The sequence below is a fragment of the Euleptes europaea genome, chromosome 1 (assembly GCF_029931775.1).
Source record: "Euleptes europaea isolate rEulEur1 chromosome 1, rEulEur1.hap1, whole genome shotgun sequence".
In the NCBI taxonomy this organism is placed as follows: Eukaryota; Metazoa; Chordata; class Lepidosauria; order Squamata; family Sphaerodactylidae; genus Euleptes; species Euleptes europaea.
Genome location: NC_079312.1, coordinates 1,550,039 through 1,561,581, shown reverse-complemented (window position 1 = coordinate 1,561,581; position 11,543 = coordinate 1,550,039).

Here is an 11,543-nt window from a genome sequence, read left to right as displayed (position 1 = left end):
GGTCATTTCAACCCAGACTCATTTAATATAAAGTAATAATATATTTAATATGAACTAATGTTCAATACTGAAAATTCTCGCGACAGAGGACAAATGTTGTCCCCATCTTCAAGAAGGGGAAAAAGGAGGATCTGGGTTATTACCGACCTGTCAGCTTGATGTCTATACCTGGAAAAGTTTTAGAACAAATCATCAGTCAGACTAACCTCATCTTTTTTGAGAAAGTTACTATATTGCTGGATCATGGGAATGCTATGGACATAGTTGATCCTAATTTCACTGAGGCTTTTGATAAGCTTCCGCATAATATTCTTGACAAGTTGGTAAAATTTGATTTAGATCCTAGTACTGTTTGGTGGATCTGTAAGTGGTTGACAGATTGCACCCAAAGAGTGCTTGTTAATGGAGTGACAAGTGGAGTGCCTCAGGGACCTGTCTTGGCCCCAGTGTTGTTCAACGTCTTTATAAATATTTTGGATGAAGGAATAGAAGGGATGTTTATTATATTTACAGATGATACTAAATTGGGAGGGGTAACAAATATAGTAGAAGACAGGGTGATCTTGTCAATTCCCTGGGTTGTGAAGGGGGTTGGACTAGATGACCCTGGTGGCCTTCCCAACTCTATGATTCTACCACTACTAAAATCTACCCTGGTATGCAGAGACTACAGGATCCTGCGTTATTCCTTTCTGGAACCCTTCTGGAACCTGGTCTCTGGGTCCAGGTTGGGATGACAAATTTATGGTGGAAAATGCATGGGCAAGTCACAGGTCTTTAAATCCTAAAGTGCCTTGCCAGCACTTTCTTTAAATCACATGTATGTAGGGGTGAAGGCTCAGTGTGGTACCTTGCTCACTGAATCCCAGGGCACAAGTGCTGTGTTGCGTGTGAGCGAATGCTTGAATTTGGTGTTCAGAGGCAGTTCTGGGTGGTTTCTTTCTCTCTGAAGCTGAAGGAGGTCTAGCTGCAACCAAGATGTCACTTTGGTAAAACTTGTTGGAATGCAAGGGGCTGAATTCAGTCTTCCTCCCCTCTCCTGTCTCTCTACCTCTCTATAAAGTGGGTGGTGTAGTAAGGCATAGTATAGAAAAGAGTTGTGCCCTAGAGGTTGTCCGAAATGGCAGCTGCCTCCATTTTTAGGTTACAGAAGAGAAGATCCTAGAACCTTTAGTTTGTGAAATTCTGGGCCTGCAATAAAACAACAGGAGCTACACCCCACCACTGAAACATGCTAGGAACCTAGAAGGTTGAGCCAAATTAAAAATAATATAAATATATATTTATGATTAAGTGCAATTGCCCTTTAAAAGAGTTACAAATATAAGCCTCACAAAGCAAATTAAATACATATAAGAAATCACATAAAACAGCTTGATTGGTTGCACTATAAAACAGCAAGACCATAGGTGTTTCGGACCATAGGACCACAACTTCAGTGGTCACAACCGAGCGCATGCACACATCTCTGTGTGTGTGTTAAGTGCCGTCAAGACGATTCTGACTCATAGCAACCCAATGAATGAAAGTCCTCCAGAATGTCCTATCTTTGACAGCCTTGCTCAGATCTTGCAAATTGAAGGCTGTGGCTTCCTTTATTGAGATGCGCACATTTACTCTCAACCAATAACACGTTTTTGTAATAGTGCTGATTGCATGTGAAACCTAGGGGCAGAAAAATAAGGAAGTGTATTTTAATAGTAGTGCTATAACCAATTTGGAACTTGGTGATGTAATTGTTTCTTTGAAGGCTGCTTCTCCCAGTTCATTATTGGGCTCCAAATACAGACCAAAATAAAACCAGGCCTGAACTTGTTCTGGAGCTCCCATCAGTCATGAAAATAAACTTGACGCAACCATGCTGTGCCAAAACAAAAGACGATACAGTATCTTTCTCTCTCCCCCCCCCCCTCAAGAACTCTTCAAGCCCGTCATGCTCGCTTGCAGGAACGGGCAGATGATGGGGGTTACTGCACTTGTATTCCCAGCGATGTATTAAGAGTTTGAAAACGTTGTAAGAAATACTGTTCGCATTTTGTTTGGTCTCTTTAGCCATGAAGACGTCTTCCAACCATTTATTAGCCGTGGCATCCAAAACCCCTTTTAAAGCGATGTTTCTTTATAACATTTTCAAACTCTTTATACATCGCTGGGAATACAAAGTGCGGTAACCCCCGATGTATCCGGCCTGGTTGGCCCTGTGAATCTGTGCTGGGGAACAGGGGGGCTGCATCTTGTTTGGGGAGGGGCTTGGGGGTCAGGGAGAGAGAAGGGGCCACAACTCCTCTTGCCAGAGGTAATTCAAGGCTGGGGGGCGGCGAAGAATCCGTCCCTTCCCCCAAAGACATTACCGCACTTTATATTCCCAGCGATGTGTAGAGTTTGAAAATGTTATTAAAAACATCGCTTTAAAAGGGTTTTTAGGATACCACGGCTAATCGTTTTCAAACTCTCAGTACATCGCTGGGAAGGCAAGTGCGGTCACCCCTCGCCTTCTCCTTCAGCCATTCCTTCGCTGTCTCTCTCTCTCCCCCCCCCCCACGACTCCCCCCAGCAAACGCAACACCTCTTTTGCAGAGGACAGTGTGCGGGGGGGGGGGGGGCGGACGGACTGTGCTTCGCATCGCCATGGGGGGGGAGGGAGGACGACGCTTGCTCGGAGGACCAAGACCAGCGAGTCTCCAGTCGCAGAGAGGCCACTTCCTGTCCGACCCAGAGTCCCCACGTGACAACGCGGCCTTTGTGGTTGTGGCCCGTGCAAAAGCGGCAGCAGCAGCAGCTCCTTCCGGGTGAGCGAAGGGGGGGGGGGTCCCGAAGCCGGGTTGAGGGTTCTCGAGGCTAGGAAATGGGGGGGGGGGTGGAAGGGAAGCGAGGTCAGAGGCCGGCCCCGACCCGGGAGAGGGATGGAGACCCCCACCCCCCAAGCTCGGGGTGGGGGGGGGCTGCTCCGCCTGGCTCTCCTCTTTCCTCCCCCTTCTCTGCCTAAGGCTGGAGGGGGGAGGGAGATGCAGCCCCCCCTTCCCTTGCATTGCAAAGGCCTTACCGTTAACCCAGATCTGCAGGGTGGGAAGGGGGAGTGGAGGGCCTGGGGGGGGGGTCCTCCGGGTGGAGGGGGGGGAGTTGCGAGTCGAGGGAAGGCAGGGTGAGGAGGGGGCTGGAATGGGGGCGGGGAGTGCCTGGAGTCAGACCACCCCCCACCCACCCCCGGCAGGTTCTCTCCAAGGCAAGTGGCTGCTTCGAGAGAAGGAATTGGGGGGGGGGAATAAGGAATTGGGGGGGGGATAAATGACTCTTAACATGTCACGTGTTTGGGAAGCGAGGCACCTTCAGCCTGCAGAGGACCCCCGTGTTCATCCCGGAGGGCAAAGCCCCGAGCAGAGAGCAAAGAGGTCGGAGGGAAGTGATGCCCGTGGGGAGGAGGAAAACCTCCCCATCCCCCCCACCCCTGCACGGGAGACGTCAGGGTATTTGAATCTGGGACCCCCTGAGAATGGAAACCAGATTGGTTCTCGTGGGTTATCCGGGCTGTGTGACCGTGGTCTTGGTATTTTCTTTCCTGACATTTCGCCCGCAGCTGTGGCCGGCATCTTCAGAGGAGAAACACTGAAGGACAGTGTCTCTCAGTGTCAAGTGTGTAGGAAGAGTAATATATAGTCAGAAAGGGGTTGGGTTTGAGCTGAGTACTGTCCTGCTAAAGTAATGTGCTAATAATTGTCCTGTAAGTATCAAGATAATGTGCTAATGAGGGTATGGCATGTTAATATGGAACCATTGTATCCTGAAGTGATCTGTTAATCTGTGAAATCCAGATTGTTTCCTGGCTCGGATTGGGGGGAGGACAGAAGACCCCCGGAATGGTTGAAGGGGGAGAGTCGCCAGTCCCCGAGGGGCGCATGAGTTGCTGCTCCCTCCGCACAGAAGGGGAAGGCTGGAGATTTTGAGTCTGGGGAACGTCCGGTGAGCGGAAAGGGGCTTTGGGGAGGGGGAGGGATGTAGGGCCAGGGTCTGCTATTCAAGACCCAAAACAGAAAGGAAGGGGGCGGAGCAGTGAACTTTGAGAAGAGCCCCCTTGCCCCCCACCCTAGTTCATTCACACACACACCCCTCCCTGGGCCAGAAAGAGCTGCTTTGTGCAAAACAAAGAAGTCCCCAAAGAAAGAAGAGTCGAGGAATTAAGACACCCACACACACAGGAGAGGTGAATAGAAAAGGGACCTTCTAGCCTCTTTAGACTGGGGAGGGGGCTGATGGCTCAAGCCCTGAAGAGAGGCAGGAGATCTGGGGAGAGCCCCCCACTGCTTCTGGCCAGCCTGGCCCCAGCAGGCCCTTCCTTCCACTTCAGCATCCCAAGCCATGCAGCTGTCTCCTTGGCTCTTTGGGAAACAGGTGAGGGGGAGCCCCCTGTCCTTCTCCCTATGGAAACCCTGGTCCCCTGAGCTGTGGGCTGCTTTTCTACTCGGCTGGGTGTGGGCAAAGGGGGGAGGGGCTCCTGCCAAGATCCCCAAGATTATGAACCAGAGTGGCAGGCTCTCCTCAGGGTCAGCAGTGCCATGTGCTGGATGGATGTAGAGAGGGACGGCCTCCATCCGGTAGGCCTAGGAGACGTCAGTCTCTGACCTGATTCACACAAGCAGAGAAAGTGGGCACAACCTTGCTCCTTGTAGTGCTAGCTTTCTGTGTGTAGGGAGTTTTCCATGATGCAAAGTAACATTTATAGTGGCCAAGTTCAGGGTTGGAATCTCCCACCTGCCCCCTGGAGTGATCCATCGAAAGAATAGTGAGGATCCATGATTATTAACTCTGTTTGGGCACTGTAGTGGTGCCACAAATCCATGGTTTCTGTGGTGCACCCTGTGGGTTATGGGCATAATATGTGATTTGAGTTTGGGGTGATCGTGTGCAAAAACCCTGACGATCCATAAGGGTCCATGTATTGGGACCCTGTTGTGACAGTGCCACAAAGTGGTGGATGCCTGATTTTTGCAGTGCCATCTGTGGCTATGAACATGCTGTGTGATATGTTGGTGACTTTAGGGTGACCTAGCTCAAAAATCTTAAAGATCCATGAGGAACCATGCTTCAGAAGTACATTTTTGTGCCATGGCAGCACCATGAAGCAGTGGATGTGTGATTTTTGTGGTGCTGCCATGGCACAAAAACATGACCGTGGTTTTCTTCTAATTCCATTTAAAAATTATATGATTTCATGAGGATCCATTTCAATTCATCTAGATCCAACTTTTACCCAGTCCCCATGTACACACAACTGCAACAGGTGTGGCATTTCTATAATCTTTTTGGTTCAATTCCTCTCTGAAGGGCACCCAAACTGGGTGTGGGTTGGGGTGGGACTTCCTAGGTATGCAAAAGAGTTTGGGAACTGAACGAAAAGGATCCTCCCCCACCCCAAACCATCCCAGCAAGGGGGCCTGAGCATGTTTCTCCCCCTCCAGGAGCCATGGAAGAGGAAAACCAGTTCAGCGTTATTTAATGGGCAGAGAACGGACAAAGGAGGAGGGGGAGACAGTGGGCAACCCCTGACCCTAACCCCCCAATCCAGGATATTATGAGCTTTTCATTCATTCTTCATTGTATTAGCAAGAAAAGCCACAGCAACAATGCTGTATAAGGTGGAAATTCCTCCAAAATAACATTAAAAATAGTGAAATAATTTTTATAATTAAACATTTTCCAGAGAGTATTAAAATATATATGCATGTCCATCATGATAGATAGATAGACAGACAGATAGATACGGTAGATAGATTGTAAGCTCTAGGCCTGCGGTGAACCCATAAACAGATTTCAGCAGACGGCAAATCTACGAAAGCAGTTTTATTGGTTAGAATCGACAGGTTTCAGAAGCTATATTCAGAAGAACACTAGTAAGGGACAAAGGTAAGGTACATGTATATATGGAAGAGCAAAAGGAGATAACTGGTAACCCAGGCAACCCCCCTCCCAGAGGCAGGAAGGAGTACTTGGCAATTCCCACAGTATGGGAATCTATGAAGACTAAACACGGGGCATAAACTGGCCTTGGACAGAATAGCATAACAGCACCTGGAGGCAGCACAGTCGCACTACCACATACCATCCTCATGGCTTGCTCCTGACATAGATAGAAAGACAGACAGATGAAAGAAAGAGCATACAGTCCAAAGACAAAAAAAGTTTGCAAATGACCCAGACCTGCTTCAGATTGCTTCAGGTGAGCTTGCATTAGTTTTCTTCTCCCCCTCCCCACTATTTCCATGCCATTCTCTGAGATGGCTGAACCACATGGGATGTCCCAGGAGCACAACCCTGTGCAGAGTTACTGGACAGCAGCCCCATTGAGCTCCTCGGACATCTCTGATGGTGGCCCTGCTGAAATCCAGTCCAGTGTCTCCAGGTTTGGGCGCTGCTCCGCATGGGAAAGACAGGAAACTTTTAAAAATTTATCAAACACTAAAGGGGTTAAAATGACAAGAGCTTTTTGCTAAAGAGGCCAAACAAGTAGTGGGGGTGGGGGGACGACAAAAAGAGGAAATGCTCCTTTCCTTTGGGTGTGGGGGGAAGGGTTTGCTTCTGCACTGCCCAAGAGAACTGGAAGGACGTCGCAGCCAAAGGGGGAAGTCTTGCAGCCGGATCCTGGGAGGTTTACTTCCAAGTAAGTTGTTGGGGGATAAGCTTTTAGATCTTGGAAGGGAGGAAGGTTAGGCTCTTTCTCAGCCAGGTTAAATTCCTGGACATTTTGGGGTGGATTCTGAGAAAGGCTGGGTTTGGGTCCAAGTAGGGGGTGGTGGCTCACAGGTGTATAATGCTATTGAGTCCACCCTCCAATGCAGGCATTTTCTCCAGGGGGAACTGATCTCTGTCACCTGGTTGTAATTTTGGGAGAACTTCAGGCCTCACCTGGAGGTTGACAACCCTATAAGGCACCAGTTTTCTCCACTATCTAAGTGGAGTTTTTATTTTGGGCAAAGGGCTATTGTCAGCATCAATCAGCACAATAAAAGTATAAAAACGTATTTAATTCTGCAAAAAACAACACCACACCAGGCCTTTTTGGGTTTGATGCATAAAAATGGGCATGGGGGAAGGGAACTTCTGCTTCATTGGAATCAATTGCAGCCCCATCCTAAGACCCCAATGCTTGTGGTGCTGGGGCTGTGAGCTGGTGTAAAAGGCCAGCCTAGCAGAGGAATTTTTTGCCAAGGTCCATGGAAACACCTCACGAGGTGAACCCTGTTACAGGGAGGGGGTGGAGCATATTGGTGAGGCCACGCCCCCTAGAATGGGCCTGCTATCCACCACAAACAGGGCCAGGAGGGACAAATTGCACACGGTGTTAGGTTGCTGTGAGGATCATGGCTCCCCTGCCCGAGCCTCCCCAGCTCATTTGGCGCAGGCAGCCATGTCGGAAGGCAAAATCCTCCCTCCTGCATTGGGGTTTGGGTGGGAGGAGCAGCATCCTTTTGACAAGCAAGAGAGGTTAAGACTCCCAGGCAACACCAAAGGGAGAAACACCAGGCCACAGTCACAGGAGGCGTGGGTTCCGGTCAAGCTAAGGATTTTGGCTGGCGCTCCCCTCACCTACCACCTCCCTGATGCGGGGGTTGCCAGTGTCCAGGTAGAGCCTGGAGGTCACCAGAAGTTAGTTTGCCGGCAGAATGTGGCTCCTTTGCGAGGTGGATTCTGTGTTATCTCCTGACTTTCCCAAATGTCCAGTACTTTCCAAACCTGGAGTTGGCAACCTTAAGAACATAATAAAGGCCATGCTGGATCAGCCCAAGGTTCATCGAGTCCAGCAGTCTGTTCACACAGCGGCCAACCAGATGCCTCTGGGAAGCCCACAAACAAGACGCCTGCAGCAGCATCGTCCTGCCTGTGTCCCAAAGTACCTAATATAATACGCATGCTCATCTGATCCTGGAGAGATTCAGTTTTCCAAGAACAATCTGGTGTTATGTTCTACAGGTATTTACTTGCTGTACTAGGAAGATCCAGCATTAGTTCCAAGCATTCCAACTGAACCAGTGTTAATAGGACATTGCAAATAGTTCTCAGCAACGACAAACTACTTCTACTGCTCCAAAGAAAAAATTGGGGGTAAAATACTTCTCTTTACAACAGAACCTTCCACATTTGTAGGACAATGTAATGGATTTATAAAAAGAGTTGGCAATGCAATGTACAGATTTAGCCAGACACACACGAATTAAACACAATAGCTATGAACAAAGATCAGATGTACTACCTAGCGATCGGCCACAGTTTCTGTATTATAGAAACAAGAAATGGAATGCACTGTCGCGGGTGCCAGTGAATTAGGCAGTTGGTCCAGTAAATCACCACCAGAACTCCCTGCTACTAGAAAACTGCTCGTTTATTTTACAGTGCACAAATAAAACACCAATCCTTATACACTCCCTCTCCACTCATAGCAACCCGCACTCTCTACACATAGTTACAATATCCTGGGCTTATATAGATTTATACATAGTTCCAGCACCTGGAACCTATCAGGTCACTTTGCCAAGTCATGGTGCTGTTTCAGTACCTTGCATCATAACTCCGGCTCTAACCAGTTCAGGCCAGCCCCCTGCAGGCTCTCTAGGGAGTTTCCAGGCCAGTTGCATCATCTCAGATGCTCTTAATCTACAGCCTGTTTGTCAAAACTAATCTGACAGCCTTGTATCTTTAACATGCACAAGTAGCCATCTTTGACAGTGCTTTGACAGCTACCCTGCAAAATTGTGTGACTTCTAAATATTTGATACCTTTGACTCTCACCACCTATTCTGTTGTATTTGGTGATTAAACAGTAGGAGGATCTTCTCAGCCTCTCTTACAAGGCCTCATGACTTGACAAGAATGGGTGGCCTCTTTAGCATGCACTCCAAAACAAACACCATTTACTCAGTACTGTGTTAGTACTCTTTACATAGTACTCCTATGTACAGAGTAAGAACAAGAACAAGATAAGCCCATTGCGTGGACCGGAAAGTGAAATTGTAACAGGAGACGAAGAGAGGGCAGAACTCCTCAATTCCTACTTTTCCTCAGTCTTTTCTCGTGAGGGAAGTGGTGCTCAACATGGCATAAACAGAACATGTGATGAGGATTTGCAGCCTAGAATTGGCATTGGGGTACTCAAAGAACTTGCAGGTGTAATTTCGGAACCTCTGTCCATTATTTTTGAAAAATCTTGGCAAACAGGTGAGGTGCCAGAAGACTGGAGGCGGGCAAATGTTGTCCCCATCTTCAAGAAGGGGAAAAGGGAGGATCCCGGTAACTACAGACCCATCAGCTTGACTTCTATACCAGGAAAAGTGTTCGAACAAATCATCAAACAGTCTTTGAGCGTTTAGAAAGGATGGATGTGATCACTAAGAGCCAGCACGGGTTTCTCAAGAATAAGTCATGTCAGACTAATCTTATCTCCTTTTTTGAGGAAGTTACTACCTTGCTGGATCAGGGGAATGCTGTAGACATCGTTTATCTAGATTTCAGTAAGGCTTTTGATAAGGTTCCACATAGTATTCTGGTTGACAAATTGGGAAAATGTGGTTTAGATCCTATTATTGTTAGGTGGATCTGCAACTGGTTGACAGATTGTACCAAAAGAGTGCTAGTTAATGGTTCCTCATCCACTTGGAGAGAAGTGACTAGTGGAGTTCCTCAGGGATCTGTGCTGGGCCCTGTGTTGTTCAACATCTTTATAAATGATTTGGATGAAGGAATAGAGGGGATGCTTATTAAATTTGCAGATGATACTAAATTGGGAGGGGTAGCAAATATGGCAGAAGACAGAGCCAAGATGCAGGATGATCTTGACAGGCTGGAGAAGAGGGCTAGAACTAATAAAATGCACTTCAACAAAGACAAATGTAAAGTTGGTTCTTGTAGGTTATCCTGGCTGTGTAACAGTGGTCTTGGAATTTTCTTTCCTGACGTTTCGCCAGCAGCTGTGGCAGGCATCTTCAGAGGATTAACACTGAAGAACAGTGTCTCTCAGTGTCAAGTGTGTAGGAAGAGTAATATATAGTCAGAAAGGGGTTGGGTTTGAGCTGAGTACTGTCCTGCAAAAGTAATGTGCTAATCATTGTCCTGTAAGTATCAAGATAATGTGCTAATTTGGGTATGGTATGTTAATATGGAACCATTGTATCCTGAAGTGATCTGTTAATGTGTGTAATCCAAGGCTAATCTGCATGGCTATTGTTGACTGTTGCCTTTGTTAGTCTGGAGGTTTTCAGAACAGGAAGCCAAGCCTTATTCATTCTAAACCGGATAACCTACAAGAACCTATGAACTCTGACCGTGAAAGCCTTCGACAATATTACAAATGTAAAGCTCTGCATTTAGGCAGGAAAAATCAAATGCATAATTATAGGATGGGGGAGACTTGTCTGAGCAGTAGTGTGTGTGAAAAGGATCTTGGGGTCTTAGTAGACCAAACACTGAACATGAGTCAGACGTGTGATGCTGATTCTGTGACCTGATGAGAGGGAGGGCATCTTGGCCATCTTCTGGTCACTAGGGGTGTGGAGGGGGGAGGTAGTTGTGAATTTCCTGCATTGTGCAGGGAGTTGGACTTGATGACCCTGGTGGTCCCTTCCAACTCTATGATTCTAAGTTTCTAGAAAGAATGAACATGAAATTCTGGTGAAAATGCACAAACTTTGCGCATTTGGCAGGGTTCATTGCCTCCCTCAGATCCTATTAATCCCACCAGCCCTTCTGCCCTGACCTGGGGGGGCTTCAGGAAGTTCCAGGCACAGACCACACCCCTGATGCAATCCCACTCTGTGCCAGCGTCAGATTTCCACTTGCCCTACACAAGCAAAAGACCACTGGGTCTTTGGGTGGGCATCTCTCCTGACATGCTTAGTGGCTGTCTGAAGCCCCTAGCACAGCCAGACCAAAAGTAATCAGACCCAAGCTTGTAGCAAGACAGTTAACTTTCCCAAAGTACCAAACAAGCATACCTTTAAAAGCTGGGTATGTATTGTTGCAGGCTTTGACATATGGAGCATATGAACTGATGTATTAGTGTTGTACATAGACAGAATTCCTCAGTGTAGAACCATATTTTTCATAAAAAGCTATTTTTTATTTAAACTGAACAAGCCTAGACATGCCTGGTCAAGAGACTTTTACAGGGAAGATGTGACGGCTGTCCTTGTGATTGAACACTAAAGGACCTTGAGAATGGAATGTGAGCAATATGAGTGCCAGATAGTTCTTTGTAGCTGCTGCATCTCTTGCAGCTTATAGGTTAGAGTGACTTCAAGAACAGTGTAACAACCTTAGAATGCTGCCCTTGATCAGCAGCAAAGCACTTTGTTGAATAAATGCCAAATGTATTACTAAATGAATGTTATTATGCTGTTTAAAGGTTTAAATATGATAGAGTTTTAGTAGAATGTTAAGTATTTATTCATTGTAACCGTATTCTTTAGAATATGAAGGTATTTGTAAAATGAAACATAAATGTATGGATTCACTAGCTGAATTTTGTACTGACTGTTTAGACAACAGACAGCCTTGCTGGA